Below are 7,911 nucleotides of genomic sequence, written 5' to 3'. Positions count from 1 at the left end.
CAATTAAGTACTAGATTTGATTGTTCGCATCTAAGAAGCATTCGTTCAAGATTAGCTAGACATGATTCAAATGTATCACCAAAGACTGAAAAGTCATCCATGAAAACTTCCATGCATTCTTCTATCATGTCGTGAAAAATCGCCATCATACACCTTTGAAAGGTTGCAGGGGCGTTTCAAAGTCCAAATGGCATGCGTTTGTAAGCAAAAGTACCATAAGGGCACGTGAATGTGGTTTTCTCTTGATCCTCGGGTGCTATTGGAATTTGAAAATATCCGGAAAATCCATCTAGAAAACAATAGTAACTATTTCCGGCTAATCTTTCCAACATTTGATCTATGAAAGGTAAGGGGAAGTGATCTTTTCTGGTGGCGTCATTTAATTTTCTATAATCAATACACACACGCCATCCTGTTACAGTTCTAGTAGGAATAAGCTCATTTTTCTCATTTGTAATGACAGTCATGCCACCCTTCTTAGGCACGCATTGAACTGGGCTTACCCATGGACTATCAGAGATTGGATAAATTAAACCTGCATCTAGCAGTTTAATAATCTCTTTCTTAACTACATCTTTCATATTAGGATTTAGTCTTCGTTAGCATTGCACATACGTTTTATGACCTTCTTCCATAAGGATTTTATGTGTGCAATACGAAGGACTTATTCCTTTAATATCATGAATCTTCCATGCAATGGCTGATTTATGAGCTTTCAACACAGAAATGAGTTGTGATTTCTCATTTTCAGTAAGAGAAGACGATATTATTACAGGTAATTCAGATTCACCATGTAAATAAGCGTATTCCAAATGGTTTGGAAGTGGCTTTAACTCTAATTTCGGAGGTTCTTCTATCGATGATTTATATCGATATCTGTCTTCTTCTTTTAGCATTTGAATTTCTTCTGTTGTTGGTTCATATCCATTAGCTATAAGTGTAGCTAACATTTCAGCTTCATCAATTGGTTCATTACCTTCTCCTAAAGAGCATTCTCCTGTTCCTTGTAATTCTGGAAATTCTTCTAATAATTCTGCATGTGCATCTATAGTTTGAATATAATAACATGTATCATCTGCAGATTGTGGTTGTTGCATTGCTCTATCAACTGAAAAGGTAACACTCTCATCCTCTATACTTAGGGTCAGTTTCTTACCGAACACGTCTATCATTGCTTTAGCCGTGTTTAAGAATGGTCTTCCTAATATGAGAGGAACTTGAGAATCTTCTTCCATGTCCAAAACAACAAAATCTACTGGAAATACTAAAGTACCAACTTTAACTAGCATGTTCTCCATTATCCCTCTAGGATATTTTATTGATCTATCGGCTAGTTGTATGCTTATTCTTGTTGGTTTCAATTCTCCAAGGTCTAGTTTAGTGTATAGTGAATATGGCATTAGATTTATACTAGCACCTAAGTCTGCCAATGCTTCTATTGAACTAAGACTACCCAGAAAACATGGAATTGTGAAACTTCCTGGATCAGATAGTTTTTATGGTATCTTATTCAACAGCACTGCTGAACAATTAGCATTCATAGTAACAGCCAAGAGTTCTTCCATTTTCTTTCTATTCGTGATCAGATCTTTCAAGAATTTAGCATATCTAGGCATTCCTGAAATCACATCAATGAAAGGAAGATTTACATTTATCTGTTTAAACATATCCAAGAATTTGGATTGCTCGGCTTCAAGTTTTTCTTTCTTCATTTTACTCGGATAAGGAAGTGGTGGTTGATATGGTTTAACATAAGGTTTAGCCTTAGCTGTGTTATCTTCATTAATCTTTTCAACTACCTGTTCTTTTTCCTTATCTTGATCAGGTTGTGGTTCTTGTGGAGTAGGAATGGTTTCATCAGAAGTTACAGGTATTTCCGGTGGTTTAAGTGTTGTACCACTTCTTGTGGTAATGGCTTTAGCTGTTTCATTCCGGGGGTTAGCATTTGTATCACTAGGTAGACTTCCCGATTTTCTTTCACCTATTAACCTTGCTAGGTTACTTACTTCTTGTTCCAGATTTTGAATAGAAGCTTGTTGATTTCTAAATGCTTGAGCATTTTGTTCATTGGTTTGTTTCTGAGATGTGAAAAACTGTGTTTGAGTTTCAACTAGCTTTGTCATCATATCTTCTAAATTCGGCTTTTTATCATCGGTTTGTTGTGGTGGTTTGTTTTGAAAATTAGGTCTTTGCTGATTGTAAGTATTATTGGATACTTGTTGATTGCTAGGACCTTGTTGGTTGTTGTATGGAATATTTCGGTTATAATTCTGGTTTTGATTGTAAATCGGTCTTGGCGGTTGATAATTATTCTGATAATTATTTCCAGGCCTTTGGTTTATGTATGAAATATTCTCTCTTTGTTCCATTGTTAATTCAATACTGAGACAATCTTTTGTCAAATGTGGTCCTCCACACTGCTCACAACTAATTCGTATTGAGTGAATATCCTTAGTCATTTTTTCCATTCGTCTCTCCACAGCATCTATCTTTGCGGAAATGGAATCTAAGTCATGGCTAGAATCGGCTCTAGCTGCTTTAGATGATCTAATGATATCTTTTTCTTGGTGCCACTCATGTGAGTGGGAAGCAGTGTTATCAATAATTTTGTAAGCATCAGTTTCGGTTTTTTTCATAATAGAACCACCAGCTGCTATATCTATGTCTTTTCTTGTAGTGATGTCGCATCCTTGGTAGAATATTTGTACTATTTGACAGGTGTCTAAACCATGTTGCGGACATCCTCTTAACAACTTTCCATATCTTGTCCATGCCTCATATAGAGTTTCATTCGGTTTTTGTGTGAACGTAACAATTTCTGCTTGAAGTCTTACGGCTTTAGATGCAGGAAAGAATTGTTTAAGAAATTTGTCAACTAAAACATCCCATGTATCAATCGCCCCTTCAGGTAACGATTCCAACCAATCTTTGGCTTCTCCCTTTAAAGTCCAGGGAAATAACATGAGATATATCTGTTCATCCTCCACTTCTCGGATTTTAAATAGTGTGCAGATCCTATTAAAGGTACGTAGATGTTCATTAGGATCTTCCTTCGGCGCACCACTAAATTGGCATTGATTGGTCACCATGTGTAGAATTTGTCCTTTGATTTCATAATCTGGCGCATTAATGTCTGGATGAGTAATTGCGTGACCTTGGCCAGTGCGTTTAGCTCTCATTCGGTCTTCCATACTTAAAGGTTCCAGATTCTCCATAATTGAATTTGTTGAATCGGTATCACTAGATGATTCTGATTTAATGGTTCGTTCCTCAACAATCTCTGTTTGAATGATTGGTGGCTCCGGAGGAAAGTTTAGTGGTTCAGGATCTACGAACCGTTCCTGAGTATTCTCCGGATTCTCAATTGTGAGGTCGGGTTCAAAAAATGGATTATCGGAAATTTGAACTGAAGTACTTGGTCGACTGGATGACGATTCTAAAGAAAAAGCAACGGCGGTTATATTTGCTAAATGTCTTGATCTAGTTACAGGTGGTGAACGTACAAAAGGTGGTGAATGTCTTGCTCGGTGCATTCACTGAATATCCTATTAGTTTTAAAAAGGAAAGAAAAATTATAATAAGTTATCCAATTAATAGACTTTTCTGATTTTGCCCACGTTTCGAATAGCCAAAAGATGCAGCAGAGGGGCAGGATTCGTTTGGTCTCAATATAATTGAGGACTGTTTGGCTCCAATAACCCGGTCCACGTACAAATCCAACTATTACTACGAACCAGAAAATTTTGATGTCTATTAATTTAACCACTTAAAATAAATTTTCGTAATTTTAAGAAATTTAGATAAGAAGTAGAATAAAAATCTATGTCCTAAAACTAGAATAGCGAGAAATAAGAAAGAAAAAGAGTTCGTCGAAAAAGGTCTAAAAAGAAAAATGGTTGAAAAATAAAAGGTGACGGAAAAATAAAAGAAACTTATAAAACTTAAAAATACTTGACTAACCTAACCTTATTACTACAACTAACTTAAAATTATAATCGCAAATTGAAATTACTAATTGGAATGATAATTGATACATAGGTAAAAGGTGTCTAAAAATATTAAAGCTTACAAGAAAAATTAAATCCCAAATGAAAATAACTTAAAAAGAAACTAAAACTTAAAAAGGCGTCGCAAAATTCTAAAGTATCTAAATCTTAATCTAAGAAAAAGCACTTAAGGAATTCTACGGCAAAGACTAAAAATCTAGGAGTAAAAATAACTATGGCAAAAAACTAAGTTTAAAACTAAATATGAGCTAAAAATACAAATATTACGCTAAAACAATTAAAAAGGGACAAAATATAAAAATATACAAAATGTTGTAAAAATTACAATTTTTATAAAAATATTATTTTTATATTATTTATTTATTAAAACTATTAATTTAATATTTTAATTAAACTAATTAAACAAAATAATAATAAAAACTAAAATTAATAATTAATTAAAACCTAATTAGGGTTTTATATTAATAATTATAATATAATCCGTAATTAATGTGAAATTAGGGTTCTGTCGGCGTGTCAGAGCAGCTCCGCGACTTGCGGTATTCAAAGCTTCAAACCCCGCGACTCGCGGGGTTCAGAAATTCAGATGACAGGTTTAATCTTCGACGCGTTTTTCTTTATTTATTTATTTATTTTTTTTTTTCTGTTTTTAATTTTTTCTGTAAAAAAATATGTGTATAAAAACTTATATTTTAAAAACTTAAATAAAATAGAACTACTTTATAATTTTAATAAATAAAATGCTTAAAACTAGATTTATATATATATTTTTTTTATGTTTTTAAATAAAAACAAAATACTTAAATAAAACTTATGTTTTTATAAGATAAAAATAAAGAAACTTTATAAAACTTAAATATTTAACAAAATCTTAAAAATACTTATATTTTTGTTTTTCTTTTTATATTTTCGAATATTTAAAACGTATTTTTACAAAAGCGACTTTTAATCGAAGTAAACTAAAAATCTCTCTTTTTTTTATATTATATATTAGCGTTGCGTTTCCGGCATTTAGAAAGTTCCCCGGCAGCGGCGCCAAAAATACTTGATGTAGTAGCGGAGTGGTATAAAATAGTTATTAATTTTAGCAGAAAATACTATTAAATACGATACAATTTTACACAAGATATTTATTTATTTATAGAATGGATATACTTAAACCTTGCTACAACACTTATAGGCAGTGTACCTAATCGTACAGTAGTGTAGTTTTTAGTAAGTCCGGTTCGTTCCACAGGGAATCTTTTTTTTAAACAAAGCTCAACGCTATATTAGTTTACTTTTATAAAAATGCAAATATATATATAAGTAATATTATTATTATAAAGGGGGGTTTTTACCATTTAATGACCGGTTTGTCGATTTTAAAACTTTAGTCGCAGTTAAAACCAAATGTAAAATATTAAAAATAAATACAAGACTTAAATTAAAGCATGAAGTAAATAACGATAAATGAAATTGCGAATAATAAAAGTGCGATAAAATAAACTTGCGATAATTAAAAAGTACGATAATTAAAAGTGCGATTAAATACAATAACAATAAAAATGCGATAATTAGAAGTGCAATTAAATATAAAATAAAGGAAATTAAATATGAAATAAAAGAATTATGCTTATTTAAACTTCCGTAATCATGATGTTTGACGTGTTGATTTTAGTTTTATGCCCATGGGTTAATTGTCCTTTGTCCTGGATTATTTAATATGTCCGTCTGGTTTTTGTCCATAACAGTCCATCAGTCATAAATATAAAGTGCGAGTGTCATCGTCAAATTATCCTTATACCCGAAGTTAAATATTCCAACTAATTGGGGACTTAAACTGTAACAAGATTTTAATACTTTGTTTAATAATTACACCAGGATGTCGACTGAGTGTAACCCAAGGTTTTAATATTTTGTTATCAATTATACCAAGTGTCCTTTGTACATAATTTCACCCCTGTTTTAATTATTCTAGTGGCTATTAATCCATTCCCGTGTCCGGTTAAATGAACGATTATTCGTACATATAAATACCCCGCCCATCGTATCCGATTGAGTGTATATGGTAATTTATAGGGACGCCTAATTGTAAATCTTTATATTAACATTAACAAACTATCATTTAGTTAAACAAATATAAAGCCCATTAATAGCTCATAGTCTAATTTCCACAAGTGTCGTTCTTTTGTCTAAACCCCAATTATGGTACAAAGCCCAATTACCCAATTTTAGTAATTAGCCCAACATCATGATTACTTCGTTTTAAATAAGCATAATAATAACTTAGCTACGAGACATTAATATAAAAAGGTTGAACATAACTTACAATGATTAAAAATAGCGTAGCGTTACACGGACAGAATTTCGACTTACACCCTTACAATATTCGCTAACATACCCTTATTATTAGAATTATAATTAAAATTAAAATTAAAATATAAATTATAAATATAAATATATCGTATGAATGAGGAGAAAAAAGATGATGAAAATGATCAGATTTCGGTTTGCTTTATAAGGAGTTTCAAAACTGGGGGCTCCGCGACTCGCGGCCATTTTGGCCTTCAAACTCCGCGAGTCGCGGAGTTTAAAATTACAGCTCAAAACTTTGGAGTCTTTCTCTGCCGACGGTTTTTATTTATAAATATAATATATATATAATTAATATAATTAATTATATATTATATTATATTTATATAAATAGTTAACTTGTAATTTTTAGTCCGTTGCATCGAGCGTTAAGAGTTGACTCTGGTCCCGGTTTCGGATTTTTGAACGTCCTTGCGTACAATTTTATATTTTGTACTTTGCGTTTTAAATCTTGTACTCTTGTAATTTCGAGAAGTTTCTTATCAATAATTGGAACCTCTTTGATTGTCTTTTGTACTTTTGAGCTTTTTGGTCGTTTGCGTCTTCAATTCGTTGAATCTGTCTTTTGTCTTCACCTTTTATTATTTAAACGAATATCACTTGTAAATAGAACAATTGCAACTAAAAGCTTGTCTTTCTTGAGAAATAATGCTATGAAATATATGTTCGTTTTTAGCATTATCAATAACGTCATTGAACAAGTATAGGGTTGGCCTCAGATTCACGAACCTATATCAGTTATATGTATTAAAACATATAATTATCATGTAATAATAATCTAACCAGTTTATGTATATATTATTTATTTAGTTTAGTCATATATTTGTTATTTTAAAAATTATATATATTTATTTTGTATTTTTAATATTTATACCTATAGTTATATTAATATATATATATACATATATGTATATTGTAACTCAATAATTTGTTATATAAAAATAATATAAGTTATGATAAAGATCATAATAACTCTAATAATGTTAAAAACGAAAATATTTTTAATATTAATAGTAAAGACAATATTACTAAAAATAAATAAAAATCATATGTTAGTAATATTTGTGATAATAATGTTAATGACATTAATAATAATAATAATACTTTTTCCATTAATAATATTAATAATAATAATAATAATAATAATAATAATAATAATAATAATAATAATAATAATAATAATAATAATAATAATAATAATAATAATAATAATAATAAGTAAACTACCTCAAAAGCTTTTCCGAAAAAAAAATACCTCAGACCGAGCTCGAACCCACGACCTCATGCTAATGGTGACACTCCTAAACCACTGAACCACTTTGTTACATCTAGTGCTAATTCGCAGTCTTAAATATTTAAACCGAATTAAACTATTACAGCCCAACTATATGAAACCCATTTGAATGTTAATTGGATCCATATAAACGGCCCAATCTCATTACAGATTAAGTGATCCAGCTGTTTTTAATCGGTTTAAATAAAAATAATTTATGTTCTTGGCCTTCACAGCCGTCACCAACGAGAAGGAAGAAACAATACACAGGTTATC

Source organism: Rutidosis leptorrhynchoides, chromosome 3, assembly GCF_046630445.1.
Source record: "Rutidosis leptorrhynchoides isolate AG116_Rl617_1_P2 chromosome 3, CSIRO_AGI_Rlap_v1, whole genome shotgun sequence".
Taxonomy (NCBI): domain Eukaryota; kingdom Viridiplantae; phylum Streptophyta; class Magnoliopsida; order Asterales; family Asteraceae; genus Rutidosis; species Rutidosis leptorrhynchoides.
This window is presented reverse-complemented; position numbering follows the sequence as displayed.